The sequence below is a fragment of the Pinus tabuliformis genome, chromosome 9, assembly GCF_031772625.1.
Source record: "Pinus tabuliformis cultivar Carrire ecotype Pingquan chromosome 9, CPIR1, whole genome shotgun sequence".
NCBI classification, from domain to species: Eukaryota; Viridiplantae; Streptophyta; class Pinopsida; order Pinales; family Pinaceae; genus Pinus; species Pinus tabuliformis.
This window is the reverse complement of record NC_142307.1, coordinates 353,295,098-353,305,928: the sequence shown is the minus strand read 5'-3', so window position 1 is coordinate 353,305,928 and position 10,831 is coordinate 353,295,098.

Below are 10,831 nucleotides of genomic sequence, written 5' to 3'. Positions count from 1 at the left end.
TGGAGCCAGCTCATGCAATTGTGTGGTGAATGTTACCAGATCTGGTCATAAGGCAGGCGAAACTGGGAGCTGTTTCCAACCCGTCCAAACATCACCCTTCCAAATTGAGAGATCCCACAATGTGTTGATGCTAGCCTCTGACATCCAGCGCTGCAATTCTGTCATGCCTCTCAATTCTGCCAACGGGGGTCTATTCAGGATATTGTCGTTCCAGAGATGGATGCGTCTTCCATCGCCTGGAATCCAGAAGGAATGGTTCCTTCTCAACGAGCCAGTTCTGCTAATGAACCTGCTGAAAGGAGTTTTGAAATGATTCTTGGGCTGATCTAGGCATCTAAGTCTCGGTCCTCTGAAGTACTTCCTCCACAAAGAAACTTGCACCCAACCTGGATTTGGAGCTATGATTTTCCAAACCAATTTGGCTCCCATGGCTAAGTTTTGAACGCTGAGATCTTTAAAGTTCAGTCCTCCCTCCTGAGTTGGTCTGGTGACTATTTCCCAATTGAATAGAGAAATTCTCTTCTCATTTTGTTGCCTCCTTTTCAGAAATAATTTCTGATTAGTTCCTCCATCTTTTTTATGATTCCCACAGGCGCCAATAAAACCGAGAATTTGAATAACGGAAGGCTGTTGAGCACAACTTTAATGAGCACTGATTTTCCAACTATGTTGAGCCAAGAGGATCCCCAGGCTTGCATTTTTGCTTTGAATTTGTCTAATTGGGGATACCAATCTTTACTCAAGGCCCTCTTGTGGAAGATGGGCAGTCCCAGATATTTAAATAATGACCAACAAGTTGAGGCTGCAAATTTGAGGCATCTAACAATGGTGCTTGCAATTGAAGTGAGAATATTCCAACAGTAGATATGGAATTTGCCATTGTTTAATACACTACCCGAGACCTTACAATAATCTTCCAGAACTTCTTTGAATTTGATTGCTGAATGAGGAGATGCAGCCCCCAACAGTAATGTATCATCCGCGAAGAGCGTGATTGATGCTTTTTACCCCTCTTGCAATGCTCAGGCCAGCAATGTCATGATTTTGCTTCTTTTTTTGGAGATAAAAGATGAGAACAAAAGCCTGTAGGACAAATAGTAGGGGTGAAATGGGGCACCCCTGCCTCAGCCCTCTAGTGGATTTGAAAAACTCAGCATCCCTTCCGTTCACCAGGGGGGCAATCCAAGGCTATGAAATGTAGGCTCTAATCCACTTGATGAAATTTTGCCCGAATCCCAGTTTTTGCAACACCTCAAACAAAAAACTATGTCTAACACAATCAAAAGCATTTGCTAGATCTAATTTAATAACCATACCTTTTTCCTTTCGGTGTCGACTGGAATGAATCGCCTCTTGAACCAGAACAAAATTGTCCACCAGCTACCTGCCATGAATAAATCCACCTTGGTTGTCTGGGATGATTTTGGGAAGGATTCTTTTCAAACTGTTAGCTATCACTTTGTACCCAATATTGCATAAGGAAATTGGGCGAAATCTACTGAAACAGTTTGCTCCTTTCTCTTTGGGAATGAGGGCAAGAAAGGCTGAATTTGTGTAGCCTCCAATCGTCTGACAGTCCTGGGATTTCTAAATCATTTTGAAGAACTCCTTCTCAACAATCTGCCAACATGTATGGAGAAATCTAGGCGTAAAACCGTCCGGTCCTAGAGCTTTATTGGGATCCATTGCGAAAAGTGCCTCCTTAACTTCCTTCTGCGTTATTTTGCCTTCAAGTGCCTGGTTCATTTTGGAGGAGATAAGGCTAGGGACAGCGTCCAGTAGAGTAACGTTTAGATCAATTCCTAAATCTTCTCTATATAGTTGCTCCAAGTGCTCTGAAGTTGCCTTTTTTATGCCGGCAAAGTCTTTCAACACGCAGTTGTCTTCTTTTATTTCAGTGATGGAGTTGTGGCCTTTCCTGGCTTGGGCTTGTTTATGGAAAAAGGAGGAGTTTTTGTCTCTAGATTTGAGCCAAAGGCTCCTGGACTTGAGCCTCCAATATTCTTCTTCTGCCAAACAAACCTTGTGGAAACTTTGTTGGAGCTTGGCCTCCTTTTCCAACTCATCTTTAGTGATATCCGTTGTTTCAAGATGGAGATGCTGAATTTCTAGAGCACTTTGTATTTTTTTCCTTTCTGCAGCAGGATTGGGTAGGGTCTTAGCCCAATTTTTCAGCATGCCTTTAACCCTTCTGAGTTTTACCTCCCAAACGAAAAAGGAGTATCCCTTGACTGGCTCTTTCCAGTAGTCTCTGACCTTTTCCATAAAGTTTGTCTCTATGATCCAGAGAAAGCTGAATCTGAAAGGTATGGGCCCCAGGTCCTTGGGGTCAGCAGCTCTAGACTGATGGGCTTGTGATTTGAAATGTTGTTGTGAAGAATGCACATTTTAGCTTCTAATCCAAGAAGTAGGAAGGAGATTTGGACCAAAAATATGTCAAGTCTTGTCGCTATGTAACCCGGGACAACTCTCTTATTTGACCAAGTGAAGTTACCAGTAGTCGGCTTAATGTCTATTAGATCCAAATCTTGAATGAGGTCTTCCGCTAATTATCTTGTTGCATGCCTGACGATGTTGGCTCCTCTTTTTTCTTACGAGAGGAGGGTGAGGTTGAGGTCTCTGGCTATGATAGTATTCTCCAGTATCTCTAGATCTGCCAAGTCTTTGATGGAGTCCCAGCATAATTTTTTCTCACCTGCATTGTTAGGAGCATATATATTAAACAGGAAAATAATTTCTTTAGATTCTAAGTGCTGCATTTTTAAAAACATCCAATGAGTGTTCAGGTGTTCAGAGATTAATGAGAACTTATTAGGATTCCAGAGTGACCCAAGTGCTCCCGATGCTCCAAGGGCCGAGATTGCTTGCGCTCTGTCTTTCTTCCAAAATTTTTTGCTTGCCTAGAGGAAGGCTGAATCCTCCAATTTAGTCTCCTTGATGAGAAGGATGTTCGGGGCTTCCAGTCTTATTAAGCTGTTCATTGCTTCTTCCTTGGCTTTGGTGCCCATTCCCCTACAGTTCCAGGAGACTATTTTCATCATTTATTTTTGGTGTGATGAGCTCCTTTGGAGCTCTGGGTTTGGATCTTCTTCATCTTCGGGGTTTTTGCTAGGAGTTTCTCTAGCGTTGGTTGGCTGCCCTGAAGTTTGTCCTTATAAGTTTCATGGTCTCTTTTTTCCTTCGCTGACATGCGTCCTCTTGTAAATCTTCTAGGGGTAGACTGGGATTCACCTATTTCCCCTTCTTCCTCTAATTCCTCGAACTCTTGGGTTACCTCTTCTTCTTCTAATATCGTCCCTTTGGATCTCTTTGGTACGCTTTTGGAGGGGAGGCTTCGAGTGGAGGGATCTCCTTGGGGAATTCTGTTTCCTGTGTGTTCACAATTTCAGATCCAAGGATCTCAAATTTGTTTCCTTGACTTTCCATGGATGGTTTCTGAACAGGGCCTCCTTGGGGGGCTTTCGCATTTGTGTTTGCATTCTTCTTGTGTGAAGTTTTGGGATTCTTTACCTGATTCCACCCTTCTTCCTTCCCTTTTTCTTCCACCCCTTTGGACGGGCAATGTCTGGCAAAGTGTCCATAGACATGGCACTTCCGGCATTTGAACGACAGTTGTTCATAGTCCAATTTCTGTACATGAGTCCATGGACCTACAACTATTTTGATGGCTTCTAGTAGTCTGATCTCTAGATCTACCTCCACACAAATTCTGGCACAATCGTAATGATCTTTTTTGTTGGCCTTATCTATGAATTTCCCAAGAGAGTTTCCTATATGTTTCAATGAGTCCCAGTTCCAGAAGTGGACGGGAAGATTAGGGAGTCTTACCCATACTAGGACCGTTGTGGGAACATCCATTGCCGGATCGAAGTCTGGCATCCATTTATTTAAATACAGACCTTGAGGGCCCATGAAGTAGGGGTGTTGGTCAGGTAAATCCCCTCTGCGGAAAGAGGCGATCCCACTAGCCTATAACAGAACTAGCCACAATCAAACCACGCTGCTACGCAAGTTCCTAGTTATGCATCAAAGGTGAATCAAGAAGACCAACCTGGAGTCCAACGCTACGATTGAAGCAGAGTTGATATCCCCGCTCCCTCGCTCCAACAGATCATAAACGAACACCTGCACATGCAAAGGAAGAGACAGATACCAACATAAAAACTACCAAGGCACAACTATATTTCAGTCAGAAAGGAAATAAATCAACACATCACCATGATAGATAATGAGATTGGAACTATAATAGCAGTCGCTCATCAATTAATAATAAACAGGAAAAGTTACAACCATTGTTCTGACGTCGAACCTTCTCCTGGCTGGGCGAGTAACTATATGTGTCTTGCAATGCATCTCCTCTCCGGCAGCATAACCTCTCTAGCACTCACTAGCATTCCTCCAAGAACTCAAGAACTCAACATCTAACACTCCATGACTAACGATTATCACTACTATCACTAGCTTGTCCAATGCATAATGACAAGCTTATATAGATGAAGAAGGGAGGAGGATACGATGAACCGGGACACCTTTTGTGGATTAACATTATCCCCAAAAGCCATTAAAGATGGATATAGGATAGAGCTCGACATAAAGCTGATTTTTTATCCTCAGAAAAGCTCCATGTAATGAAGGAAACAACAGTCGGACGTGCGTTAAGGCAAAAAGCATGACCAAACTTGGTTGGCGCGACTGCTGCTCTAAGACAGAGCGCCAATGGTCGTGCCCTCTTTTGAGGATCTCCATGATTGGCGCGGGTAAGATACTGTGGACTTGCGCCAATGGAAAAAGAGCACTTTTTAGGGATAATCTGCAGGAGGTGTCTTCAGGGAACATGAAGTACATACTCAGGGGAACATAATGCAAGTGTTTTTAGACTTTGTCACTTCTTATAACTCCCGGGATGAGTCCTCTAAGGTACGACAAGAGGAGTAACAGGGATGGTGAAAAATTACTGTGTAACAGATGCCCCCTAAAGCATGAAGTCCGACAGGTGGAGAGGGGTGAAATGCTTTACAAGAACACACATAAGAACACATATAGTTACTGCCGCCGAGGATCTGTATTAAGAGACATGACTGATAGTTCAATTACATGATGTAAGTGGTATGGTCGCAGCCATGCATAAGAGAGTACATAAATAATCTCTATCCATAGTATGGACGCAGCCATCTGGTTAGGATCAATGAATTGACTCAGGTATGGTCGCAGCCATCCAGTGAATGAGTCAAGTATCAAGAATCACGCCTGGATTACAACAGACACAATCCAGGGTCTTGCGCTCCATCCTGCCCCGAACAAGAGTACAAGTTCAAGCATGTGAATATATGAGCTGAAGTCGAACATGCATGAACTTCATCTAATTACCAGTCAATAGTGGAAACTGTTAACAGACGCGAGAGGTACCACCAATAATGACAATGGCCCTCAAGGTACTATAGGTACAATCTATGGCGCGTGAATCAATGATCTGAAGTCGAACACCCGTAGAATCATTCGATCGGAGGCCAATGATGAAAACCTCACGTCGAACACGAAGAACCTGCCATTGAGGCATGCAGGCTCTAAGGCACTGGAAAGGAGTCTCTAGATCAACTTCCTGGATAATGAGTTGAAGTCGATAGGAAGTGACCTTGATCGAAGGTGGGCCATAATGTTTCCCACATCATCAACACGAGACAGAGAGATAATGTTGTGAATCAAGATTGTGCGAACTATCAGAGGGAGGTCGTTTCTTTGCAGAGGTCAACTTATCTTGAACATATCGGCGGCACATTAACAGAATTGGCAGTATTTGACATCAATGTATCAAAGGTCATGATGACGAGGCAATGAGTGGATGAGAGGTCAAATAGGGTACCCAAGTCCATGGAAGCAAGTGAAAGATATGAGATGAAATATCCCCACCCCGGACACGAAAACAAAAAGTGCCATGTTCAAGAGCGACATACTGCCGTTACGGTAATAATTATGGTTGAAAAATTTTCTTTTCCCCCCCGCCATTTCTGGCGAGTACCCCAGTTATTTTTAACAAGCTTGATGGGGATAGCATATGCTTGTGTTGTGACAAAATCTGATGTCATTAAGTTTTAACGAGTCTGACAAAGGAATAACTTGGCGTCTTTTCATGTTTAGAGAGTTTGAAAAGACAGCAGAAAAGGAAACTCCAGGGATGTCCTTTTTCGTAAAGTTGTGTCCCTCGGGCCCGAAAAAGTATAAAATAATACCCGAAAGAACCGCCCGATCATTACGATCGAGGAGTACTTTTCATAATTAGTGATTTCGACCCAAAAAAGTAAAAAAGCGGTCAAAACCACGTCGCTTCGTAACCATTAACAAGTTTGAAACGACAAAAACCCGGTGATCTTTTTATGTTTTAACGGTCGACAAAAAGAACTTAAAACGACCACCCCTTATTACCATTTAACGAGTCAAGAGGAGTGACTCGGCAATCTTTTCCTCTTTAAATGGTCAGAAAAGAGCTGAAAGCGGACATTCATTTTTATTTTCTTTAACGAGTCAAAAAGGAAAAATACTCGGCAATCTTTTCATATTTTATGAGTCAGAAAAGAGCGTAAACGCGACTCGTCCTGAAGGAACGAGTGGTATAAGTGTTGTTGGGAAAAGTATCCAATATGGAATGACCCTATCCCACTCCAAGGGTGATAGTACCTCAGCAACAATCAAAGCAAAGCTATTCGAGATTACTTCTTTATGAGATGTAAGAGAGGGGAGAAAAATATCCACTAACCGTTGTCTTCCGCTAATGATTGATCCAATCTTCTCTCTTTGCTGCTTGCTTCCATCTCCTTGCTCTTTCACTGGCCCAGCTACACCAAGATCCTGCAAAATAACAAGAGAGGGAAACTACAAGAAGCATACATTCATAACTGATTCAAGGATTAGAATAAATCAAATACACAAGTATAGCAATACACCATTGAGACACATGCATATAGAAGAACCTCAAATGCTTTATTAATGGAAGAAGTAAAGTTCTGAGAGCATTACAACCATAAGAGGCCCAATCCAGCAACACCTCCCAGCAGCAAGAAATCTCCTCTTCACCTCCTTCAAGCAAAGCACCCAATAGTTCTATACTCAAACCAACAGCACTTCCTTACATTCACAAGATTCCAGCCTCCTTAGACCTCATGAGAGAGCTCTATATATAGGAGTTTTGGAGAAAGGATGAGTCAGCTTGAGGCTGGCATGAAGCTGACTAGTGTCCTCTCCCACTTTAGTTATTCTTCAGTTCTTGAGTCCACTTGGAGTTTCTTGCTTCCACTTGGAGATCTAGATCCTCTTACTCATCACAAGGCGAATTCCCTGATCCAAGTGTCATTTTGGAAGCTTCCTGGGCATTTGACACCTTGAGGAATGACTGTGCCACTTGGCCAATCTCGCCCAGCGCAGGTAGCCTTCATTACTGTTGACATTCAGCGCAGGTACAGAGTGGAGCAGTTGACATTCAGCGCAGATGCTCAGTGGAGCAGTTGACATGATCCAGAATTAGCTTGCTTTTGAGTGTTTTCAGGTGGAGAACTGATATTTAGTGTTGTGGTTTGCTGACCTTGTTCCTGTAGGGGTAGGAACAACATGTTTAGGGACTTTGGATCCCTTAGATTATTGACATTTCATGCTTCATGCTGTAAGGCACAAAAATTTCTATAACAATTGCCCCCTAAAGTATGAGGTCGTTTATCGGGGGAAATGCTTTATCAGGAGGATCCGAAGTTCATTCAATCGCTGAGAGGTGACCTGTAATAAAATACAATACAATACATTATTTTTCATTCTGCTTTCATGATCTAGCTAAGGCGGGCATTCCCATGCTCAGCTTTATAAATTCATTTTGGTACATATAACAGACGATCGTCTGATGGTAGACTGATAATTCTCTGCTGAAATTATCATCCTTTGAGTAGGATGATCATCTGCTGCAATGATGTACATATCAAATGTCTTTATATTTCCTGAATATATATCGCAACCCGGATGGATGAAACTAGATCCGGGGTCTTCAAACTCGTTCGATCTTCACTCTAAGTACAAGTCGATCCATGTGATAATTGCGCTGAAGTCGAACATGGAAAGACATCGCTTGATTACCGGTCAATAATGTAAACCGTTAACAAGCGCGAGAGGAATCACCGATAATGATAATGACCCTCAAGGTACTGCAGTACAATTCACGTGGTGTGAATAAAGGACTTGGCGTCGAACACCACGCAAAATCTTCTGGTCGAAGGTCATTGATGTATACCTGTCGCCGAAAGTGAGAAACTTGCCATTGAGGCATGCAAGCTTCAAAGTACTGAGGGGGTTGTTCCTAGATCAACTTCTTGGATAATGAGCTGAAGTCGACAAGAAGCGATCCGTCAAAGGAGGGCCTTAATGAATCCCACATCAGTGACACGGAACGGAGCTAATGATTTTAGTGGAGGTGAAAACAATCTGTGAGATATGATTCAGGGTGGCGATCATGGGTGGATGAAGAATAATGTATGGCAGTGGATGGGACACGGTTGACTCTTTCTAAACAACATCTCTTGAACATATAACAGCATTGATGTGATGGATCGGTAGCATTACCCCAAATGTGGATGGTTTGGCGAAGACCATGGTGATGAGACCGGTGAATGAAACAACCCAACCCAATGTGATACGGAGGACAAAGTGTCATGTTCAAGAGCGACTTGCTACCATTAAAGCTTTGAGGTTCTCCCAATTTTTCCCCAGTCATTTCTGACCAGTACCTCTTTATTTTTGTCAAGCTTGAGGAGGATAACATATGCTTGTTCTATAACCTGCCCTTCGGGCAAGCCCATCGCTATGTTTTAACGAGCCTAGCGATAGGGAAACTCGTTCTCGTCTAAAGACAAGTTTGTCGCTATTTAATCATTTTAATGAGTCTAACGACAAGGAAAACTCGGTCCTTTTAATTTTTAGAGAGTCTGAAAAGGTACAGAAAGTTAACTCCAAAATTCCTTTTTCGTCATCTAATCCCTTAAGTCCGAAAAAGTATAAAACGATACAGAAGGGATGAGTTTTCGATAACTTTAACGAGCCGAATAAAACAAGCGCTCGACCTTTTTGTGCAATAATCCCTCAGGTCCAAAAAGATTCAAATCTAGAGGAGGGATAGCTCTTCCGGTCATTTTAACGAGCTCGAAGGCCAAAACTCGGCAAACTTTTCATATTTTACGAGTCAGGAGAAAAGAGCTCAAAGAAGACTCGTCTTTTGAGGAACGAGTGATAAATAGGGATAGCAGCAGATTCCAGGTACAGGTTGGAATTTTCCAATCACGGCAGTGTCACAAGGATGGCTAGGTGAAATCACTCTTCGCAGCTGTTCCTCAAAATAGGTAAACAATCATATGGGGGTGAACGATCGGCCAAATGAAATGGAGGTGGCAGGTGCAAAACACGACCAAGGCTCTTTATGGCTGATAAATTTACGGTCACAATGGTTATTTACCGGTACTGGGTTCATTTTTTAACGAGCTTGAATGCGCCAAAACACTGCTCAATCTTATGTTTATTTTTTAACGAGCATGAACTATGTGCTAAAACTGCTCAGATCTCGCTTTTCTATTTTTTAACGAGCATAAATTCCGCGGTAAAACTGCTCGATATACCAGTCATAAGATAAGAATGTCTCCTGTGAGATAGCTATTTTTTATGGAGCTTTATCTCACGAAGCTATGCTCCTCATATCCTTTCTTTGTGCAAGTTTGGAGACGGCTAATCCTACGAGTTTAAAGGGTTAGACCTACAGGTTTAAAGGGAGGACCTAAAAATTTAAAAAATAAATAGTCACCCCTTGCTTGCACTCCAAAAGGTTGCATGCCCCCAGGTATAAAACAGAGTTTCAAGGTTACCCCTACTTCTTTCCGCCAAAACTTTCGTTTCACCGAGAGAGGCATACCTCTTTCTGGTTACCCAAAGATTGTTTTGTTAACACCATCAAACGAAAACATTTCCTCGGCACTGTCTACCGAAGTAGACAATGGTGAATGACCTTTGTCAAACAAGTAACCTTATCAAAAGAATCCTATTCCAGAACAACCCCTCTTCCTTCTTTCGGACGGGGTACGGACTAGTCATATTCTTTCGTGGAAATTCTACCCTATACCCAAGGTTTCCTCTGCCCGAAGCAGACCAGGATGCATGCCCCCTGGGTTCCAGTCCCATCTTTCCGAATCACTCGCACTCATCGGGAAGGAGGACTGGGGGTGGAGACATTTCTTGAGTGAATAGACCATTGAGGGTTGGTATGTGACTATTTGCGATGCGTGATCCCGGAAATGAAAGTTGGTCTACGAGCTTGACCATTCTTCCTTCATGTGGAAAACACATTACTCTAAAGAGTGAGGAGACTATAGCTCCCATGCAATATATATAGTCTCGTCCAAGGAGTAGGTTATAATCCAAGGGTCCTTGAACGACCATCACGTTCATTTGAACGGTCTTCCCTTTCAATGTAACAGGCACATTGGGGAGGATCCCTAATGGTCGACTGGTTCCTTTATCAAAACCCGAGAGATTTCTTATCTCAGGCAAAAGCTTCGGGGAACCCAGTGCTTTCCAAGCAATAGAGGAAAGGATACTCACAGATGCCCCTTCATCAATGATAGTTCTAGCCATTACCATTCTATAAATTTGGACGATGATTCTGAATGGTATACTGGCTGGTAACCGGGGTCTGCCTAGTTGGTTCCAATCAAAGGATACAACCAGGTTGCTTGGTGGTGGGACCGAATACACGGCCGGATATGACCCTGATGATGTTCCTTCCTGTGATAAAGGAATGGGCACATTGCCCTGA